This window comes from Melospiza georgiana, chromosome 3, assembly GCF_028018845.1.
Source record: "Melospiza georgiana isolate bMelGeo1 chromosome 3, bMelGeo1.pri, whole genome shotgun sequence".
NCBI classification, from domain to species: Eukaryota; Metazoa; Chordata; class Aves; order Passeriformes; family Passerellidae; genus Melospiza; species Melospiza georgiana.
Genome location: NC_080432.1, coordinates 13,852,594 through 13,876,257, shown reverse-complemented (window position 1 = coordinate 13,876,257; position 23,664 = coordinate 13,852,594). Strand labels below are relative to the sequence as shown.

The 23,664-nt window shown below is 44.1% G+C and overlaps 1 long non-coding RNA gene across 1 annotated transcript; it reads left to right on the top strand.

The window, feature by feature from the left end:
• Positions 1–5: 5 nt before the first annotated feature.
• LOC131081902 (uncharacterized) lies at positions 6–23,664 on the top strand. The gene is made up of 3 exons (XR_009114289.1): positions 6–123; positions 2,501–2,550; positions 18,643–23,664. It is a non-coding gene; the product is annotated as an uncharacterized LOC131081902 (long non-coding RNA).

Below are 23,664 nucleotides of genomic sequence, written 5' to 3'. Positions count from 1 at the left end.
TTTGGAAGCAGCAGGATGGCAAACTGCAGGCTGGGAATGTGGCTGCCAAAACCACCACAAGGAGAGTGGGGCATAGAGGCATCTGTGGAGCATTCTGTTTGTTAATTGCTCATGGAATTTCAGGTAAGGAACATCCAATGGGATTTGTTCTAATAGAGAGTGGCCTGGGTTTTGCTTTCCAGGGTGCCTTTTTTTCATCATTATTATTTGTATTTTTATTGCTATCATTACAAGTGCCCAGCTCTCTCTGGCTGGGAGCACAGTTCACAGAGGGGCTGTGGGGCAGCACAAGGCATTTTTAGCCGTGCACATGCCAGGCAGTACCAGCACAGATCTCCAGGCCCTGCTGTGTCCCAGGGCAGGATCTTTCCTGGCTATGAGAGGACAGATCCCTCTCAATGCTTCACCTCTCCAAACACAGGAATCTGCTGGGGGGTTCCCAAGTGCTGCTTGTGGGCTCAGTCTGTAACAGTTTTGAGCTGGTTCTCTGTGCCCTGAACCGCTGAGGATTCCCAGGAACCTTTTGGTCACTCCTTTCCCTTCCAGCTATTTAGAGGTTCCTTCTACACAAAAATGTGCTGGAAATTACCACCAGCAGTGCATCTCTGGTTTGCATCTGGTTGCCATCCTGCAACTTTAGCCAGTGCTACAACTTACTGCTAATTAGCTCCCAGCTAATGGTGATCCCTGCCAGTGCTGCAGCGCTCTGGAGTCCGTGGGCATTAACAAGAATTAGCATTTGTTGAGGGCCGTGGTGGGAGCTGCCTGTCTGCAGCATTTCAGGGGTCCCTGTTGCTGGAATGTTTGATTGCCTCCTCCAGTAATTAGCACTGACACTGAGCAAGTTTTTCAGAGGTCTCACTTGGCTGTGCAGAGACCAAAAACACACTGGGCTCTGTCTCTGGTGAGCAGAGGCCAATAATAATGCATTCCCCAATAATGATGTATCCCCAATAATAATGTATTCCCCAATAATAATGTATTTCCCTGCTTCTCTCCCCTCCCCTGGCACAGGTAACAGAGCGCCAAGGGATGGAGTCAATGGCTGTGCTACTGCACTTTTCCCTGCTTTGTTGTCCTGCATGAAATGCTCTCTCACAACTTTTTTAATGTGTAGAGAACAATTTAACCATTTTAACTTTAAGTCAATTGCCTCCTTGGTTTGGGAATACGATGGTAGTTAAAATGCTTCAGGAATCTGACACACCAGCAGTGAGTAACTCTGGTGCGCCCTTCCATGCCTGTTTAAAAGAGGGTGCATTATCAGAATTAAAGCACCGGGAACACAGAGAAATACAGGCCCCTTGTAACCCTTGTGGGGTGCATGAGCACGTGACTGGTGCTTCTTTAGGAACACCCACTGCTTGTCTGGAAGCAGAGGTTGGGGGAATGTCGCTGTGTCCCTGGTCACTTTCCCCAACGCACTCTGCAGGGAGAGGCACGTGCAGCACATCCCGCCCGGCCTGGCTGCAAAAGGAGCTGCAAAAGGAGATTTTTCCATGTGCTACTGTGCAGAGGAAGCTGCTCTCACCCTCACCCTGAGGAAGATGAGCTCTAGGAATATGCAAGGGGCCTTTTTTATAGCTCGGGGCCCAGGAGGGGAAGCAGTGGTCATGAGCAGAGGCTGGAACTTGGCTTGTTAAATAAATCTCAGGCTGTAGCTGGTTTTAATTTATTTTTTGTTTTATGTGCAGGAGACTGGGCCTTGCAGGCCTGGCTAATATCAAAGCCTGGGGTTTTGTAGATTTTTAATCAAGGTCCACTTTGGGGGGTTCTGCTTTCGGGGCTTGCGGACGTGTAGGATTTTTTTGTCATGTTTTTCATTTTTTCTTGCTGCAGTGTCTGGATTTCTTTAGTTCAACTTTTCCATTCTTCAGACTTGAGCCAAGTGAGGGATTTCAAATTACCCAGCACTTTCCAGAGATGTTTTTTTTGGTTGTTGTTTGGGGTTTTTTGGTTTGGGATATTTCTTTTTTTTTCTGAAGCAGACTTGCAGTCCAGTTTCTCTGAAAATCACAGATGGCATTGCAATCCTACCCCATTGCCTCTCAATAATTTGGCATTCTTTGCACTGTCTGAATAGTTTATTGTTCATCAAATCTGTATGAAAGGAATTTAATATAAATTTTTTTTTTTGTTTTGTCCCTCTGCTGGCAGGAAAAGTAAATCCCAAAGTATTTCAGCAGGTGCTATTAATATGCAAATAATGGAGAGTACACTGGGTCTAATAGACCTCCCAACTACATGGGAGGTGTCGCTGTTGGAGCAAATTAGCTTTCTGTAATTTGCATGCTTTTCACAGCCTCCTGGGATTATATTTTAGATCAGAGACAATAAAAGCATATGCTGTTAGTTTTAAATGTAACTAATTTTAGACTTTGAAACCGTTTTAACCTAACTTCTCAGTGTTAAACTGTTATTTGCACAGAAACTTTCCACAGAGCTTGTAATTTGCACAGCCTTTCTGTTCCCCCATCAACTGCTCCATCTCTCTTTCCAGGCTGAAAGAGAAGAAAGGAATCTACCAGGTGGCTGCATCTTGAAAAACAGGTATTTCTCACAAAATCCAGATTGTCCTAGACTGGTTCTGAGCCTGCATTCAGATCCTGATGGGGTCTAGATTGAGCTTTTTATGTCAAACTTCTTCCCTCCCATTTGGCATCTCCGTATGGTGCAAATCCATCCCAGAAGGATGCTGTGGCCCCTGCTGGCTGCTCATGGAGGGAAGAGGCTGCTCCTACCATCAGCAAATCTTCTTTGCTTACCCAGCAAAGCAGAGTCCTGGGCTGCTGTGGCACTAATGCCCAGTGTGGCTGTGCCTGCTGAGAGTCTGTTGGGAAACTCTGTTTGAACAAACAGGAAGAAAAGCAGGGATTTCACAGCAGGCTCAGTCTGTACAGTCACACATTACTGACTTGTACTGGCACATTATCAATGGCACTTCCCAATTGGTATTGACAGCAGAAATGCCACTGTTGATGCCTGTGCTTTGGGACAAGGGGGATGATGGGGCCTATGGAGCTGTGTCTGTGTTCCAGGTGCTGCCATGGCTGTTTTGTGCTGGACTGGCCAGGTGGTGACACAGGGCAGCCACTGCAGCCCTGCCCCTTATCCCCATCCTCCCCTGTGCAGCCGGCAGGACCCAATTTCTGCTGCATGGAAGGAGGGCAGTGAGAGGAGCTGCAGCCAGAGCTGTCAGTCTGGGGAAGGTGCAGAGGCAGCCCCTGTGCTTTGTCCCAGTGCCCAAGGGTGAGATTTGGGAGCTCCCTGTGCGCAGCTGGTTCCATTGCCCGTCTGTGCAGGGTGTCCAGATCACTGGGGCTTGTGGGGTGGTGGCCATCCTTTACTCCAGGGGGGACAGAGCTCAGGGGTAGGATCAGATGTGTGGAGGAGATGGCAGCCAGGTGGATCAAGTTAATGTTATCAAATTTATTTCTGCCATGGGAAAGGTGAGTGTGGCATGAGACGGTGAGTCTGAGAGGGGTCCTTTGAGACAAGAACCTCTTGGGATGCAGCTTTGTCCCTGCAGCAATGTGTGGTGAGACTCTTCTGAATTTTTGGGGCCACAACTTTGCCATCAATGTTTTATAGGTGCATTTCACACAGACAATGTATAGAAGCAGTCTGTTTCCTAAGGAGTGATCTTAAAGCTGGAAATACCAGGTGCAGATTTTTTCTCACATGTCACCCTAAATGTTTTCTAGCATTAATACCAGTGACCTCCCACTTCTGTTGCTTTTTATTAATGGGATGTGGCTTGCCTGTTATAAGCCTGGGCACTGGAGTTGGAAGCACTTGCTTTATTTAAAAATGAAAACAAAAAGGAAGAAAAAAGGGCTCTGATTACTCAGGTGTCGACATAAAAAAACTGCGATGTTGTGCCAGATGGTTGCATTTGTGAAGCAGAGTGTAGTCAGAAGGAAAGTGGAAGGAGACAAGGCAAGTGTGAAAACATGACCAAAATACCTTCAGCCTTGTTTCATCAACACTGGATTAGGAGGCAACTGTGGTGAGATGCAAGCAAAGAAAAGCAGAAGGGGACACTGTTTGGAAAACAAAAATGTCTTTCACAAAAGCTTTGAGTTAAAGGAAATCAGGAGGTTTTGCATTAAACGGGCCGGTGCCTCGGAGCAGTGTGCCAAGTGCCACCCGTGGCAGAGTGAAGCAGGGATGGCAGCAGGGTGTGTTGGGCCCAGGGTGCCCTGGAGCAGGAGGTGCTGCTGCCAGGCCCTGCCCAGTGCCCGCCGTGCCCGGGGGCTGCAGCGCTGCCCAGAGCCCGGGAAGGGTTTCCCAGGGATGTGGGGCTGTGCCGGCTCCTCCCTCTGCCCGTGCCCACAGGTGGCACCCGGGAGCCCTCGGGGCAGGGCTCTGGGTTATGTGCACCCCTCAGTGGGCACCTGTGACACCAGCCCTGCTGGTCTGTGCCTCAGGCTGTTTGGACTCGTTCCCCACCTCCTGCAGGAGCTTCACTCAACCTCTGCTGCCAGGCCAAAGTCCGTGCCAAGCTTGTAAAAGCTGAGCCCTTGGCAGGCCCGTGGGCAGGGGCTTTGTTACCCTTTTATATCCTGAAACAGAGCCTGGGCACTTTCAACTTTGCTTCCATGCTGACACTTTTGGCTGTCACACAGGGAAAAGTTTAGAATAGTTTGATCTCAGATCACAAATCCAAATTTTTTTTTTTTTCCATTCTTGAGCATGGCTGGCTCTGCCCAGACTGCTTTGGAGTTCTACCCTCTCTCCTCCTCTGTGGTGTCTCAAGGGAAGGAAGAGGAGGCTTTGACATGGGCACAGAGGGGCCACTCTCAAGGTGTGGCCTCTTGTCTCTTAGCCTTGGTTGTATCTTGGTTTACAAACTTGTTGGTGCTTGGGTTTTGTCACCAGAGTCTGAAATCCTGGTGTTCTTTAGCTGCATTTAATTAGAACACCACCAGGAAAATCTGTGGTGATTTTCACGCAAACCATTTCCACACATCTGTCTCACCTCCCCAACCCCAAAAGTACTTCCCTTGTTCACAGGTACTTTGTAGTAAAGGAATTCATCCAAAGATAGTGGAGGTAGGTTATATTTCCAACAACAGGCACAGAAAAAGTGGCAGCAACATGGATCTTCCTCTGATCCCTGCTCTGGTACAGCTAAAGCTTGAATGTAAGTTTCATTCTTTTATTTTTATAAAATCTGAATTCCTACACTAACTTTGGATCAAAAGTTTATTCTCTACACCAGGAAGATGTTTTGGGTTTTTTTTTTTTATTTGCTACAAACTGCATTGTCTTATTTGGGGAGTATGTTCACAATTGAGAAAGAATTGCCTTTATTAACAAATCAAAAGCTTGTGCTGTCAAAACTGAAATCGTTCCACCTTTTTATGTGCAAATTAGAGCTTCTGTCAAACCTTCAGCCATGGTGCATTTCATTTGTGGAAATATAAAAATATCTGGCTTAATATTCAAATATTCTGCATGAGGAAGGAAATAGGAAATATTTGAAGTGATGCATTGCAGTCAAGACTCTAGAAAAATTAGATTTGAAAGAAATAAAGTTGTGCTTTAGCAAAATTTATTTTCCCTCCTTTTGCCAGAGTTCAGAGCGGTCCTTAGAAGTGTGTTGAAGTTATACAGGTGCCTGAATATCTGGTTGGATCATGGCCTTTGGGAGTGAACCAAGCTAAATCTAAGTGTGTCCAGGGCAGGGGAGCTACATCCGCTGCGTTTTTCCTTAGGAGAGGGTCACAAGATGTTTATTTTTTAATTAATGGCAAAGGTACTGAGAAACTTTTCAGTCAATTCATTAAAGTTGGGGTTAAACAAAAAACAAACAAACAAAAACAAACAAACAAACAAACAAACAAACACCAACTATTGGTTCCAGGGTGGTAACTTGTGTTTTGGAAGGTATTTGTAGAGAGGGTAAAATTCTGATTATCTGAAGCTGGGCCCTGGTTCTGTATTTAGGTTTCTAAATAAAGAGCTGTGTGCCCAGCAAGGTGAGGCACTGATGGACTGAACCTGAGCTCCTTCCAGCACAAACAGTTTGGGTTTGAGCCTGAGGCAGCCCACACTCACCCTGAGCCTGGAGCTGCTGCTCTCCTTCTGCTCTCTGAAGCAGCTTGTCCTGCTGTGGGCCTGGTTCTGTTGGGGGGACAAGGAAAACCCTGCAGAAGCACCTGCAGAAAGCCTTTCCAGTGTGCTCAGTGTCTTTAGCTGCATTTTGGCTGATTAGGGTTTTTCCTAGCACCCCAGCAGGCTAGTTCATGTTGAATTCCCAGCTCTCCTGTGACCCAGGAGCCTTTCCATGGCTCTTTGAGAGGAGAGGCCTGTCCAGGCAGGCTGTGTTTGCCCATTTTCCAGTCACATATGAGAATATCTCATCCTGTTTTGGGGAAGTTTTAATGGGGTCCCTTTCACCTCATTATTTCCAAGGCCTGAATCAGGAACTTTTGCTCTTCTGCAGAGCTGAGAGGAGAGGAAGTTTCTGTTCCTTGAGGAGCAGCTTCAGTTCTTGAAGTTCCAGTGCCCTTGGCCCCCAGGAAAGGGCACTGGAGCAGTGCATTAGTGATGCCTGTGGCCAGGCTGGGATGTGCCCATGGAACTCCAGGGCAGGTGTTGTTTCCAGCCACCTGGCTCCAGCAGAAGAGCCCTTCCCACCACACCAGCAGGGTCACAACCACTCACATCTGTGCAGAAGGTGCAGAAAATATCCCATCAATTGCTGTCAACTCTCAGAAGTTCCATTTGGGGTGAATTATTGTCTGCAGGCATCCAGAACACTTGGTCCCCTACAACTCTAATGCTAATGCTGTCAGCAATGCAGAATTTCAGCATTCAGGGTTTCACATTAAGTTCTTCTGGCTCATCTCTCCAGGGGGGCTCCTACAGGCTGAACGTGCAGTGCTCTGCCTGTGAAGGTGTTTATTAGCCCATTACCCATAATTAATGGCAAGGCAGCTACTGAGGCTGGGGCTGTCCCAGGCAAAGCCTGCATGTTCTCTCTTCATACCCATGCCCCAGCATGAATTATATCATGTTCATATTCAGCCTCTCACCATCAGAGACCAACAAAGTGGTTTGGATTGGGATCTCCTCTTTCAGGCCATAAACATATGATCCAGCCACCCCATAAAGTACATTCCTCCAGCTCTCCATGAATTCTCAGGCATAGGTGTGGCATGCAGCAGGGTTTGAGTCTGGTCCCTGCAGCTGCAGAAATCCTGCCCAGCACAGCTCTAAGGCATGGTGTGAAACAGGCACTGGAACTTCACTGGTGAGTTTTGCCTCTGCTGCAGTCACAACTTCCATTATTTTGCTAAAATAGTGGGTACTGTGCTATTCTCCTGCTTCCATGGAGAGGTTCAGGGACAAAGCTCTCTGAATGCCACAGTTTGGTGTGGTGGAAGCTTTGCACTGGGCAAAAAGTGCACTGTGGGCTGGGCACCTCCCTGGCAACTCCTCCCCTGCCAGGAGTGCTGCAGCCTCGTGCACTTGATCCTTTAATTGGCCCATGTGCAGGCTGGACAGCTCTCTCTTTATTATTGTTATTATTATGCAATCAGACACTACTTACCTTCAGAATGTGCTGGAGATACACTCTTTATACAGAAACCATGCACACCCAGACCCGTTTTCTCCATGGTGATTGCAGATAATGTGGAAAGCTCTGCTTTGATTCATTAGTAGAGCAAAATACATAGTCAGGATTATTTGGTATAATTCACAGCACTTCAAAATGCATATATTTTCATAATACTTTAAATTTACCACTTGGACTGGTTACTCAAGCTTTGCTGTAGTGCTGTCATCTTAAAATTGGGGTGGTGCCATTATTTCACTGCAACAGGCCAACCTGGAAGCTCATTAAGTGTGGGATTTGGGGTGAGTGACCATTGTGGAGTGTTTGTAAAACTGCTCAGAGCTCAGGAGGATCCCTGGCACCTTCAGAGCCCTCAGAGGGAAGGGGAACCAACAAGCTGAAAACTTGTTTTCATACTATCATTCAATGATTTGGGCTGGGTGGGAACCTTGACAATTGTCCAATTCCAACCCCCCAAAAAAGGCACAACTCAGGGGAAAAAAATCTAAGGAATTTTGTTTCTTGGGTTGAAAAGTAGAACCACTGAGTTAATTTTAATGAGTTCATTTTGTTTAGGAGAAAAGTATCTTTTAGTTATTCTTTTGGATAAAATTTTGTGATGCATATACTCGGTGTTGTTTTCTGACAAGTTGAGTAAGCAAAACTCCTCAGATTAGCATTTCTTATTTCATCTCGTCTCCTTTCTTGCCTTATCAGGACCATCCTTGGGCTGCACTGACCTGGCCATGACTTCATCCATGCCAGTTGGATGAGCCTCCAGATTCTTGCCACTTACATTAACACAAACATCCAGCTCCATCCCATGAAAATCTCTGAGTTTAAGCCCAGCTTTAAAGACAGTGTTTCAAAAACTCTTTCTAACCAATGGTAACCTTTGGCAAATCTGTATAATTTCCAAGTGTGGGTACAGATTTTTTTCTAAAAATGCAGATGGCAATTTCTGACAGCCATTTAGAGTTTTTTCACCCAACCATCATGTGCACATGGACCTCAGCATCCTCCCAGCAAGGCTTGTCCACTGGAGACAGGATTTAAAATATCACTGCTTAAGTGATTAAACTTACCTTACATTGCTGAGACCACCATGTGGGGGTTTATCCTTTCCTCCTCTCACCACTCATCTCTCTGGGACTTTGCTGGGCACTGTGGGGTCTCTGCCCACCTCTGGAAATCAGCTGTATAATTTACATCTCTGACTTCAGTTACTTGATGGCCAGAGCTTTTCTTTTAGTACCATGGATTAAAATGTTCCAGTTGTCACATGAAAATCTTCCTCAGCCCATCCTGGGAAAAGATAACGTGGTCAGACAAGCTTTTCCCTCATTTCCCAGCTTCTCCCACCTCTAAACCTGTGGTCACCCATGTACCTCATTTCCCAACTCAATCCCTCTAATCAGTTACATATTTTTAAATAATTGTCTGAAAAAATGGACAGAAATTATGAGGATCATTACCAGCTGCCTTCACTGCTGCCATTCCCCCATGTATGTATTTGCTTCTCTGTCTTAACACCTGAAACGTTTGGGAAAAAATTTAAACATGGCAAATGACTGCATTTAATGCAGGAGCTTTGGCACCTCTGGGCTCTGTATTTATAGCTCTGTCATGTTTCTTCCTTGTACTGACCTGGAGAAGAGAATTTTTTTTTTCTTATCTGATGAAAAGGTTGTCTGTCATGATGTGGTTATTGCAGTACAAAATATTGCCTAAAACCTGACCCTGAACAAATTTTGTACAAGGACAGTTTACCCCAGAATTCCAAAGGAGGTGAAATCTTCCTCATGCTCTCCAAAGAGGGAAGCTGCTTGGGGTAAATAAAACTGGGGTGAATCTCAAAATCCATCATGGAGCCTCAATTTTAAATGCAGTGTCTTATCCTGGCTGAAGCCACTCTTCTCCTGGTGTTACTCCACTGTACTTGGGGAGTTTAACGTGGATTAACGTGGATTTTTATTGATGGGTGAGTCAGAAATTTAAAAATTACATGTAATAATCATGGTGTGTGGCTTGAAGAACATCCAAGGTACTTTTAGCCTTATCAAATGACAATTGTTCAATGAGTGTTGCCAACTAAAAAGTGCTTCCAAAAGTGGAATAATTTCTAACTAATTAGGACCTTCACAAATTTCCCATCCCCTTCCATTCATGTTGTCCATGAACAGACTGTGATTTTTCTTTTTTTTTTTTCTTTTTTTTTTTTTTTCATGAGACATAATTATTCCCAAATAATTTTTTTTTGTGGAGGGAGGATAACTTTTCCTGACTCTGAGACATGGTACTTGTGAGGAAGACAAGAGGGGCTGTGCTCACAGACTGCTTACATGGGGCTGGTTCTTTGCCCTGGTTGCATGGATGTGACTTAGGGAAGTTTCTCAAGTTGTGTTGTTTGTTCAGAACTTCTCTCTGCAAATATTTTAAGTGTTCTGGTTCACTCACTGTTAGAATGGCTGGAGGTAGCAAATGCAGCCCCTGGCTCACTGAAATGCACAGGATATATTTCATATGGCAGTGCAGGAGTTTATTCTCCCAAAATGCAGAATCCTTAGTTAAGGGCTCAACCATAAAATATTTACTCACTCTGCTGAGTCCCTCATCTGCCTCTGCTCGTGGGCCCGTTATGAGCAGTTCCTGAGCTCCTCCCCAGCACTGTAAACAGGAACCTTCACGCTGGTAACTTTTTAAGAGCAGCAATAAAAGAAATGAACATAAAGAACCGTTGTCCTTTTAAAGTGGAGTGCCCCCACTCCCCTGGCCGAAGGGAGGCTGGGTGGTTGGTTTTTCAGTGAGACACAAAGCCAAGAGGGCTCTGTTTTCACATGCTAATGAAGCCCAAGGTGACGGGAATTTGGCAGAGCCCGATCCCAGTAGCTGCGGGCCAGGATGGAACTGGCCAGGGCAATACATTGAACACAAACCTACAGCCTGCTCCTAGAACTTCATCAGAAATAAATCCAGTGCCAAATGCCCTCACCATAGCCCAGGATTTTGGCAAAGTGCTTTTCAGATTAAGTTATAAATATTTTGGTAATTTAAGAGCCCAGTGTCCAGAGGCTGGATCGTTTGCTTTCTTTCCAGAAATACTCTGAAGGTGCTCAGTGCCCAGTGAGCTTCCAGAATGAATCATCAGTAAAAGGCACCCTCACCCAGAGGAGATGCATTTCAGAGCACTTGTGCAGTGCATCATTGGGGATCCTCTTCAAACTTTACCAGTGCTTCAGAAAGGAAAAATAAGAAAAATTATCAGAGCAAATTATAAATTTTTAAAGCAAATTTTTGAAGTTCAGCTCTTGTGCGCCAACCTCACCCCCCTGAGGCACAAACACAACTGCCCCACATCCAAGTCAGTGGGGCTGCTCTGAATCCCAGTCTGGGGAAGCTTTGACCATTCAGGTGCCACAGGAGTGAGGGCTCTGTCCCAGCAGTGCCACTCACTGCACTGGGCACAGGAAGATGTGTCCACAAACAGCTCCTGCAAAGTAAAACCAAACAGAAGGACCAACCTCTGCCAGACCAGGTGATTTATTTACCTTCAGGTGAAGCCCAGCTGCTCTTTGCCACTTCTTTCTGGACAAGAATTCAGCTCTGCATTCTAACAGAAAACATTAGAAATAAAACATTTTCAGGTGAGGGGAGAAATTTCAAGTTCTTTAAAATTACAGTGAAATCAGCAAGTAAACAAAGAAGGGTGTGCTATTCAGTCACCTCTCTTTCCTTTTTTTCCCCCCAGAAAGCCATTTCCAGCTGGATTTTCCCCAAGATGTTAATATTGTGCTGGGTTTAATGCTGGCTGAAGCAAGGTAGCCAGTGGTTATTGCAGGCCTGACATGCCTGCTCTGCCAGGGAACAGCGTGAGCTTTCAACTCAGAAAACAAGGTGAACTTTGTTGGGTCATCAATCTGCTTTTGCCTGCCTTGGCCAGGTATGTGCTCACAACGAGGATGAGTTTAATTCAGGATCAGTTTATTTGTACTTTCCTTAGTCAAGGCCTGAGTGGTAAGGGTGGAAAGTGTTCAACCCCAAGGTTTTGAGTTTTTTTCTGGAAAACAAGTTCTTCTTTTGAAGAACTGGTCTGAAGTTTGTAGTGGTAGCTTTGTAGGCAGTTTGTTCACAGAGCTGATGTTCCTGATTGTGAAACAAGAAGCTGAAACATTTTAAACAGAGCCAGGCAAAGGCAATCTTTCCATTTTCTGCTTCCTAGAGTGCACTTACGAAGGAGAATTACTCCTTAGTTTTTCCTCTTCAGCATGAATTCCTGTTCCATCTCCTTCATTCCTCAGATCTAGTCCTCAGATCAGAGGCAGGAATACAGCTCCGTGTCTCTGTAACGTGACACAGAACCAGCACTGAAAATGGGCTTTAAATGGTGCCACTATGTTGATTTAATTGGATTTTGCCTGAGAAATAATATGCAAGTTAAAGCATTACTTACAAAGGTGTGCGCCGTACTTAAAAAATACACCTTTAGTGCTCAGGGTCCAAACATTCCTGTTTTCTGTTTCAAGTACTTCATCAGCTCCATTTCCCCTTGCTTTTCTTTCTTTAAGCCTGATGCTGCTCCTAGGACGTGTGTGCTTGTATTTGTGTGCATGTGTAGGCCCATGATTGTTTCTACTGCTAAGGCTGGCAACGTAGCTACTGTTTTCCAAGCTCAGTTACTATTTTGGCAAACCATGGGTATTTGGGGATATGAAAACTGCTCAGCCACCTTAAGGAAAAAAATTCCATAGGTTTTTGTTTCCACACTTTCCAGTTTTCCACTCATCAGTTGCAGGCTCGTGTTGAAAAATGTGTTTCAGTGTCAGAACTTCTGAAGAGCAAACCCCAGCGGTGGGGGAGCAAGTTCACCCTCTCTGAGCAGCACTGGCTGCTGTAAGGGAATAAATAACAAATAACACAAGCAGATGAATATTAACTAATACCAAAGCATACCTACCCCTCTGAATTGCTTTCTCTGTTCACATTCTTGCCATTTGAGCAGCAGGGCAGCACCAGCTCTCCTCACATATTGCAGCCTGAGAAAACAGCTCCAAAGGGCCAAAAGAAGCAAATAAAATGTATTTGTTATTATGGCTGACCTTAGGCAGGCAGTATGTGGAGCTGCGGGAATCATTCACGGAATCTCTGATTATAAGTATGGTGATAACTGGTAAGACTGTGCTGAACTACTGTGAAACAATTCAGGTAGTCAGCAAACAGGGCTAATTGCTAGTTTGGGGGAGATTATGGGTAATTTACTGCCCACTGAGGGCTTCTACCTAAAAATAAGCTTTTTTTTTTCCTCCCTTTGGACAGCACTTGCATGTTAATGTAGAATTCCTGATGCAATTACATGTGAAGAGGACATTCAGATGCACTTCCATAAATGCCCTTCTGCTTCTCAATTACATTAACTGTCTTTGTAGATCCTTTGATAGAAACCATATTCTTCAGTTTTTTTAAATAGCGAACAGGCGCTGAGCTAGACTTTGCTGCTATCCAAGATGTCCCGATCAAAGGGCTCAGGGTAGCACAATAAACACAAGGAAAGAAACTCCTGGTGCTTTCCAACACAAACTAACGGGGAAGTGTCAAGCGAGCAGCTACTGACAATTCCAGCCCTGAAACCAAATGTTCCTGTGTGAAACTCCACCTTTGAGAAGGAAGAACAAACGCCCACAGAGTGTTTTGGCTATAATTACTTCATTTAAGGGGAAAAAGAAAAAAGTGCCGGATTCGGTTTGCTAAAGTCAAGACATTAATATTTTTGGCATGTAAAGATGTAAACCAAATGTTTAAATGAAATGTCATCCCCTGGGTTCACATTTGCCCACTGAACTATGGTGCACACCCTCCACAGACCTTCATACAATACACATTTTTCAGTTCATTGAAGAAGGCCCCTGCTGCTTCTCAAGGAAAACTAACTTGCAGAAGCAAAATAAATACTGGCGTGGCACTGCAGCAGCGGAGCCTCGGAGCACAGATGTGCAGCACTGCCGGCTTTTCCATCAGATAAGGAGCATCCAGACATAATCACTCCAGTGTCTGGGACACGGCGCACGCTGCGGCGCTGCCCAAGTATGGCCTGACAGACACACGCAGGGAGTGCTGTGGCTGGGAGGCAGGGAGCTGACAGCACTGCAGAGCAGGCCTGTTATGTCTATAGCCAAATGTTTGTGTAATTTAGCCTGGGCTTTGAAATAGCCTCAGAAATCGGGGCACAAATGGAGCTTTGTGAGGAGCTGTCAGGGATGTACCTGCTGCAGCCTGGGGCTGGCACACGGGGAAGCTTCCGTCGGTCTCCTTCCAACCAGCGGGGCTGCTACAGGGCTGCTCCTGGAGAAAAACTTTATATATATATATATTTATATACACATGTGAAGGCCAGCAAGATGGTTAGAGGGGTGGAGCACCCCTATGAGGAAAGGCTGAGAGAACTTGGTTGTCCAGCCTGGAAAAGAGAAGGCTCTGGAGTCACCTAATTGTGGCCTTCCTGTACCTGAAGGGAGCCTGCAATGGAACATGGACAGAGACAATTTCCAAGGGCCTGGTGTGACAGGACAAGGAGGAATGGCTCCAAATGGAGAGGAGGTTTAAACAAGCTATTAAGAAAAATAATCTCTGTGAGGATGAGCAAGGCCTGGCACAGTTTAGAAGCTGTGGCTGCCCCATCCCTGAAGTGTCCACGGCCAGGTTGGACAGGGCTTGGAGCAGCCTGGGACAGTGGAAGGTATCCCTGCCCAGGCCTGAGATGAGCTTTAAGGTCCCTTCCAACCCAAACCATTCTCTGATTCTGTGATATAAATGTATATTTATATCTATATATGCACACATAGAGAGATATACATACAGATATATACACACACATGCACACACACATATATATTATATATATTTGGCCTCATGTTTAATTGTGGGCCCTGGCCCTAACTGCACTGTGGCATGCAAAGGCTTACTGCTGGCTGCTTTCAGGTAAGACACCTCTAAAAAAGCCAAAAAAAAAGGGTAAATGTAACCCTACAGAAATACAGCTCCCAGGGCCTGTGGTAGTTCCTATTAAGATATACAAAGTATCTCAGCAAGGGAAAATTTAACTTACATACAACACATGATTTTAAGTAAAGAAATATTGATGGAGTGGGGGGGGGGGGGACGGACAAGTATTTTTTTACCTCTAATTTATGGCTGAGCAGCTTCATTTTAGGTACTTCATGGGAATATTTTAAACCAAGCCTGCATAATATTAAAATAAGTTAAAATGTATGTAAAATTTATGAGAGCATGTCAGGTGCAATGCTTGATAAAGTAAGTTTAATGCTTCAGAATTTTTTTCTTCAGGCAGAGAAAGCTGAATCTTGCAATTCTAGGTTACAGTATAATTTTAGAAACTCTTTTCCATTATACCATTCTTTTATTAATGAGATCCAACCCAATTTAACAAAAAGAGGTAAATTCCTAAAGAGTTTGTGGAAAGTCCTCAGCAGGTTGGAAGCTGGGAGTGTGTGATAAAAGGGGGTATTCTCCTGTTCATGGGATCTATTCCATTTTACAAAAACACAGAGGAAATCAGTTCCCAACAAACTTTCCAAGGGTGCCTCTCCAGTGCAGTTTTCCTCCTGGAAATGCCGCTCGGCTCCGTGAGCAAACAAAAGCTTTGGCAGCTGACAGGGGCTGTACATCACTTTGAAAACTCTTCATTTACTGGGGGTGTGTCATATTGCTTCATTGTGTGACACTCCCAATTATCGTGACAGAGCTCAGTGACAAAGTACTGTCACCCCACTGCAGATCCAGAGCAGTTTCTTCCCATTTTTCTGCCTGGTCATGGGAACGTCACTGAGCCGGTACAAAGGAGCGGCAGGAGCTGCAAACAGGGGCTGCAATGGCTGCAAACTGCTCTGCTCTATTAAAAATTCAGCTCCTCGGCAATATTAAATCTGAATTTACTTCCATCAAACAGAAACTTAGCATATCTCATTCTTCCATTATAAAATATTGACATCAGGAAGAGTGAATCCTGAAATGAAGATTATAGATGAAAACTATGTGCTTGGTAATTATCTTTTTTTTTTCTTTGTTATTATTCCTTTCCTCTGAGGATTGCACAGGCTGTTGCAAACAGTAATGAAGTTAGCATGCAATGCCAATGCAAAGTGTGCTGCAAAGTTATTCTTTCCCTCATTATGGATGAGGGAGGCGAGACAGGGGGAGGAGGGAGATTTCCCCAGCCCGACCCGCACGCGGGCGGGACAGCCCCCACCTCACATCTTAATCAGCATCCCTGCTGAGGAGAACCTCAGTGCCATCTTGTCTCTGTCTCCTTTTGTTCTGCCATTTCCCTGGGTTTTTTTAGGTCTGTACTGGAGCTCAGAGCTATTAATATCAATGACACTTTTTTTTGTCACAAACCAAGCAGCCGGTTCACAAATCCTTTCACTGCCCTGTAATGCTCTCAAATAAGAGCACTGGGAAACAGAGTTCCAGGCATGGGAATTGTCCAACCCCTCATCCCAACAGCCCTTCTTGACACCACAGTGGGAAGAGATCAACATGCTAGCCAAGCTGCATTGGGATAACCCTTTGGTTCCTGCCTGTGGAGACAGCCCATGGCTTGGGATGGCTTCCACCACCAGAGCCACAGCACCACCCCCTGAAATTCCCACCTGGCTGATTAACTTAGTCCCAGCTGGTGCCTCTCTCCAGGGTGACCATGCAGAGAGGTCCCACTTGGTGGGATGGGGTTGTTTGAGGGCCTCCTCACATCCACTTGAGCCCTGCTTGTGGCCTGCAGATGTTCCTGAGGAGTGTGATGTATCCCAGGTGTGACATCGCATACCAAGTCCGTCTCATGTGCTTCCTACCAAAATCAATCCAAGTCAATAAAGTGCCCACCCTCCTCCCACTGTGCTTGCAGAGGTTCAAAGCAGCACCAATTACTCTTTAAGGTGGACTTGTCAGGTGTCAGATGAGAACAGAGAAGTTGAAGCATTATGTATAGAAACAGATTTATTTAGAGGACCTGAAGAATTTGTTTTGCTATCAACAGGTCTATAAGAAGTGCTTCTATAGTAGAGTCTAGTAGAAACTGATACCTTGCAAAATTTGGGTCTCTTTTTCCCCCTTTCTCTTCTTTTGGTACCAGTCAAACACAGAACTGCCCCCCCAAACCACCCCATCTCAAGGCAGCCCTGGCAGTAAAGTTCCTGACCTTGAAGGGCATTTGGTCACAACCCTTCTTGCTGAACACATCCCCTTTCTGGTCCCCATCTCTCCAGGCTTCATTTATATATAATATATAAATATCTTTGCCATGCACTCAGTTTTTTGTGTTTGGTTCCAAAACTGAGAACCCTGCCAGTCTCCAAGTCTAAATCTTATGTGAACCTCTCTGTCCCTGCCAAGCCCACAGCATACAAATATCACAGCATATTATAATCACACAAGATGTTCCCAAGTTTAACAGTTCTCATCCCAGAATACCAAACCCCTCTCCTAGCATTCCCAACAAATCAATATGCATTATTATTACATGCTCAGATACTACATCAGATTTCTGCTCATGCCAAAATTTCAGCTAGCTGTTCCCTGGAGTATTTATGCTTGTGTACTGTATTTAACAACAGCCCATTCAAAATGCTCACAGCTCCTAGGAATGAAATGCACATAATTTAGGAATAGCTGTCTGGCTATTCAGGCATCATGCTGTGTCAAGGGAAAATTAAATCTCTGACTCTCCCCCTCTTCTGAAACAAACCTGTACTTTGCATCATATTTTGGGGAGCTGCACAGAAGTTTCATAAAGACCAAGTGGCCTTGACTCTTTTTTCCCTGTTTAATGGCAGTGCCTCCCCATTAATGCTCCAAAATGATACAGTAGTTTGAAAAAAAAGCTCTCAGCATGCAGGCATTGTATCACATTAAGAAATCAGGATTTTCTAGGCACTGCACAGCATTAATTACACTGAGCATGCTGCAAATTTAAATTAAATGATATGCCATGTTCTGTTGTAAATATCTAAATGGATTGCAAGATAGAACCCCATATTGGTATTTGTGCACTGAATAGGATCAGAAAACCTCTATATGTAATTTCTTTTTATTTTAAGCATATGTGATGCAAATGCGCTTTTATTTTCAGGAGTACCTAAGAGCACACACATGTACAGGTTAGAACTTCTCTGTCCTGAAAACAAAACCCTAAACAAGCCCTCTCTTAATAATAACAACAATGATAAAAGAACAAAAAAAAAAAGCCCTCTTTGCCTTCATTTCCTTTCCAACATAAAAGAATAAATTATGCTTCTCTTTCCCTCCAACAAGTATTTACAATGTAGGGAATGGAGGGCACTGAGAGGAAAATGGGGAATACAAGGGACTGGAGCAGGTCAGCAGGAGCAGGAGGATCTGATTTTGTCATGTGGGTTGGAGTACCAGGATCCCATAAAAATAAATAAATGCTGAGGGGGTTCAACTCACTCAAGCAGGGAAGGGCTGCTCTTCCAGCTGGAATTTCAGTCAGGAGCAGAGGGAGAGGTGAGCTGGGGCTGCCTCGACTCTGTAGGGATCAGGGAAACCTGATTTGGTGATGCCATGGGAAGAAGTGTCTGAAAGAATATAAACAATAAACAAAAGCTCTGTCAGTATTTCTATTTTTCTTGGCATTGGTATTTTACAGTTTTATACTATCACATTGAATGGTCACAATCTCAGCAGCCTTAACAATTGGATGAGAAGTATTTCTAGTGTAATTTCACATATTTCTATGTGACTAAATACTAGACAAATATTTTATAACTTTGCACATCACGGAAAGGATGTAATTTAGTTAACTCTATAGAAAAGGCCTTAAAAAAAATCTGTATTTTGGGGGGCTTATTTAAGGCCATGATGAAATGATGAGCACTGAGCTGCGACCCACAGGTGAGTGCCAGTCTGAACTGGCACAAAGGTACAAGGCATGAAGGAGACACAGCAAAACCGTGTGGACAGGGACTTGCAGAGTCACTGGCTTTTTTTTTTAACCCAGCATCACCACATTCTTTCTAAATTATCTTCTCTGTGTCTTTTGTTCCTAGGCCTTGTCTTCCTGTCCCATTTTGCAGCAGTCCTGTGTGTGGGAGAAGTACAGCTGTGGGATGCCTGATGAACAGAGGTGCTTGAACAACTGGCCTTCAGCTCTGTCACCTTCTTTGGTGGTTGCAAAAACAAAACAAAACAAAACAAAACAAAACCAACCACACGCACAAAAAAAGACAAAAAAATCCAAGCCAAAGATAGTTTATGTACAGCTCAGGAAGCTCCCAGCAATGAGTGTGTCTGTGATTTAATAATACACCTACCCAAAATGACACCTCTTCTACCACTCACTGAGAAAAAGAAGGCAGAGCAGCACACAAGGCACTGCTGTTGCAGCAACAAGCAGCCAAACTGCCAGGTATTTATTTTTCAATGTACACAATTATTGGGGGAGAATAAAAATTATTCTTTGACACTCTGAGAGAGCTGTAAAAAGCCCTGTGCTTCCCCTACTCCCATGGTCGTGGCAAGAAACACCTCACAAATTCTAATAAATAGAGAATAGAAATAAATACTTTAACTACACAGCATCGGGTTTCAAATGGCTTCCTGAATCAGAAAGTGCTGCTAGTCCATCTTCCTTATTTCCACACTCTGTAATGGTGGCTCTCCAAAAGTCAAAGTGAGATGGATACTACAAGGATCACAGACACTACACTGGGAAACCAAGTATCAGTGGCTACATCCAGATTTATGGTAGGTGATGGCAGTAAAGTGAAAGTAAAACTGTTTGCACAGTCTGTATTGTTGGCCATTACTGTGTATTTGCCCTTTTTTCTTGCTTAGCTGCAGCTGGAAGAATGGAAAATTGTACCTTCTCTACAGTATTAGAAGACACTTTCTGATCGTAAGGTCAATCAGACTGGTTTAGCTGCTTGAGGTATTTATGGCACCATCACTCAGTGTCTTTAAGGAAAGGTTAGATACATTTATGGGAAAGGTATTTTGCAGAAGCTTTCCTGCTTCATAGAGGTCTTGGACAAAATGACCCAGGAGGCCCCTTCCAAGTCTATCAAATGTGGTTCCCTGATTGATGCTGTTTCCCCCCAAAGTCTTTTCAAAACACAAAGCACTGTTATAAAATTTAATATGATACACTATATAACTTTAACACAATGCCATTTTCTTATAGGAAATGGTTAGCTGGTAGCACAGGAGCCTCGTGCAAGAGGAAAAAAAGGTAGAAAAAAGAAATTGCAGTGCAGTTTCTCTGCTGAGGGATATCGACTGTAACATTTACTCTGCGTCTGACCACGGACTCTCAGCTGTGCAGGGGGACACCAAGCCAGGGAAGGGTATAAGGAACCCAGGCTTATTTATTTCTCCAGAAAAGCCTGACAAGGCCTGAGGTAATTTTCTGTGCTGTGCAATAATCATTCCCTCAATGCTGGGGAGCAAACAGACACCCAGCTCTCCTTGTAAATCACTGCCTGGTGCTGTACTGGCTGGGCAGAGGCAGAGCTGCCTGGGGAGCAGGAGAGGAGCAGGAGGCACAGGCTGGAGCTCAGGTGTGTCCTGCACCTCTGAGAACACCCCACAAGGAGAAGAGCTGAGCTCTGAAACTCAGCACTCTGTGCCATGGCCCTGGCCTGGCCTGCTGCCACCCCTGCTGCACCATGGAGCAGGGGAGTGAATCCCTGAAAACTGTGAGTGCCAAAACTGCACTTCTATAAAAGGGCAGCAGCACCCCTGGTAACGTGTTTGTCTGCTGAGTAAAGATTCAGCAAGAGAGCTTGGGCCACATTTCCCCTGTCTGAATACAAGATTGTTTGTCAGGCAGAATGCTCTCCAGGTCTTCTATGTTTCCACCAAACCATTCAGTAAAATGATAATATTCCTCTCCCTACTATATTTCCCTTTTTTTTTTGTTTTAATTTTCTGAATGTTTCCTAAATTGGCTTTTTTTTAACCGTTAACATATTTAAAAATTAAATTCATGTGATGATTTTTAAAAAAACAACAAGAAAAACCCAACCAGATTCTCTGGGCCATCTGGTTGAAATGCTCTGGTCAGCCTCCACTGCTCTGTAGTAAGTTTTAATTTTAGATTTTCACAGGGAAAAAAAAAAGAAAGAAAAAAATACCCAGAATTTTATTGAATTGGAGTTTACTCTCAAAATAATTTTATAATAACCTTTTTATTTTCATTCTGACTGATTTAGTTAAAGGCCAAACTCTTCTTCCAAAAATCAGCTCCCAGCCCCCATCTTCTTGGGATAGCCCTGACAGGAAATAACAACATCCATACACAGACACTCTGAAGCCTTTTGAAGTCTCACAAATGTGAGCTGTTCCCTTTTGCAGAGCAGGCTGGGATTAACTCTTTTATTAACCTTATAACCTCATCCATGAGAAAAAAAAATAGTCAATCCCTTTTATTTTATTTCTTTTAAAATCTGGATGCATGCTGCCTTCTCTACCCAAACATTTGTGAGCTCACCCTACAGACAGGAGCAAAAGAGCCCTTGGAAAGCCTCCTCTCCCTGAGGAGCTCCCCAAAGCCCCCATTGGCCCTCCCATTATGTTGCACTCAGTGTCAAATTTTGTGTTTTCACTGGAAAATATTTTCGCTTTACAGGAGGGTTGTGTCTCTGTGTATTGGTGGGAGCAAATAACAACCTTTTGGTCCTTTTCAACACATTGCATCAATGTATTTTCCTGATTCTCATGTCAAAAAAAGCATCTTTTAGCAGAATGAAAAATCTGACCTGGGTGTAATCCTGACAGTGCTCCAATTGCTCATCCTTAGCTTCATCCCTGCACTGCAGTGCATAGAAAGAGGCTCACATTGGAATAGCTCTTCTCACCAGTGTCAAAATGGTAAAACTTTGCTCAGAGAGTGACATGAGCAGGAATTTCAAAGGCAGGAAAATTTATCTCCTGCTCTTTGTCTTACTCTATGGTGCACTGTGGTGGTTGGAAGATTTAACTTCCAACCATCCCATATATATAAATCCTAGTGGAAAACAACTCCCCAGCTTCTTTTTTTTTTAGGGTGTTGAGCTCAGCAGCTGGAATCTGCCAGGGAATGATAGCCAAGATAAGGATGGAGAAAAACTTTGTGTAGCCTTCAGGTGTTGGTCAAGGGTGAGGATTAGGGAACAGCCAAAGCCAAACAGAGCTCTGTGTGTCACACAAGGTCACAGCTCTTTAGTTTGGGGTTTGGGCCAGTCCTGCCCCTGCCCTGCTCAGCTCAGCCCATTTACTGCTCTGGTGATACAGCCCCTCCTGGGCTTTCTGCTTTTCAAAGGTTTACACTCAGTTTAAATCTCAATCAAAAGCTCCACTTTAGCTTTTAGGAGGCCAAGACACTTACAAATCTCCTGTGAGAAGGGCAAGTGAGGAAGGCAGAGTGTCTCTCCCTTGCAAAGGCATTCAGACACCCCTTGGATGAGGAGTTTCTAGCTGCTTTGCTGGATAAACAGACACAGCACAGTTCTAATGTGCAGGGGTGCCCTTCACACCAACAGGCAGAGAAAAGAGGCAATGGGAAGAGTAAGAGGCACCACAATAAAAAAAGGCAGGAGTTCCAACTGAAATTTTACCCTCTTTGATTTTTGAAAATGGGAAAACCCATTCGGGATCAGGGATTTCCAGACTGGGCTGTATGCACCATTAATTGTTCCATGAAGCAGAGCTGGTCTGCTATTGTTGTATCCTTCCAAAAACAGCTGTTACTATGAGCTCTGTGGGACTCAGGAACTCCATTTCCCAGTTTTCACTTAGTACTTCAGTGATCATATATAAATAATAGTAATGATAATCATAACAATACCTGGCTTGCCATTATGTTGTACTCAGCCTTTGTGATGCTCTCTCATGATAAAATCTGGGTATTAAACACTTTAACTGAAACTCTTAATAAAACAGAGATATTTTTACTTGTGCTGTTATATTCACATTGTGATCACAAAGCACTTTACAGAATCAAATGGAAGTAGCCAGTCTGATCCTTGTATAGAGAATTTTGTGCATCTCAGCAGTGTGTAACAAAGCTGCTGTACAGACAAGTAGCTGTCAAACATACCATGTTTTGGGGTTTGTCCTGGCTGAGCAGCATCCAAAAGCTTGGGGTTTGTCCTTCAGGTTGGCATCAAAGTCTGTAAAGCCACCACAAATTGCACAACAAGAGGGAATGTACAGTCTCACCAACTAGACAAGGACAAGCTGTGGTGTCTCATTATCAAGGTCCCTGGGTCTAAAAGGAAAAAAGAAAAAGGTTATAATTTTCCAGGTTTAGGAGAAAAGCCATGGAAGTCTTGGAGTTGAGTAGTGAGCAGCCTCCATGGGGGTCACTGCAAGGGGACAAGGCAAATGCTCATGGTAAATGGTGCCTTCTGAGGTCTGAGAGGGTCTCCAGCTTTGGGCCCTGTACCAGGTACTTCTGGAGCTGTGAGACAGTGAGGGGCTTTGTTCCCTCCTGTATAATTGATAAATTACCATTGTTAGCACTAAACAATACAACTGAGCACAGAATGGAAACACGCTAATGCTTTATCCAGCTCCAGCAATTCTGCTCCTGTGCTCACACTGTTCTTAAATGTGCTAGGTATTTATTTGATGAAACAATAAGTTTTAGAAAAGAGAAAAATAAGAACTTCAAAGATAATAAAAACCTTGACTACATACTTTACCACAGGCAGCTGTGAATAAGCTTCAGTACTCTTTATTTTTAACATTCCAGATATGTAATTTAATGCAGGTCTAATGACAGTCTCGAACATGCTGCTTTAATCGAAATTGTTCAAGCTCTGTTCTGTGACAAGGGCTCACAAGATACCAGCAGGGTTGTCCATTTTCCCCACTTCTGTAGGGAAAAGAAAAAGGAGGGGGGGGGGACACTCTTGAACTTATGTTGCTATTGATGTGTAATATACAATAAAAAAACAGTTAAATTTCAATTACCCACAGGTAATTATAATTTTATTGTTTGACTGTACTATGGGGAATTTTGTAATTCCCAAGACTAATAATTTTCTATAATTTTACAGGTTGTCAAATAAACTATTAAAGATTATCTT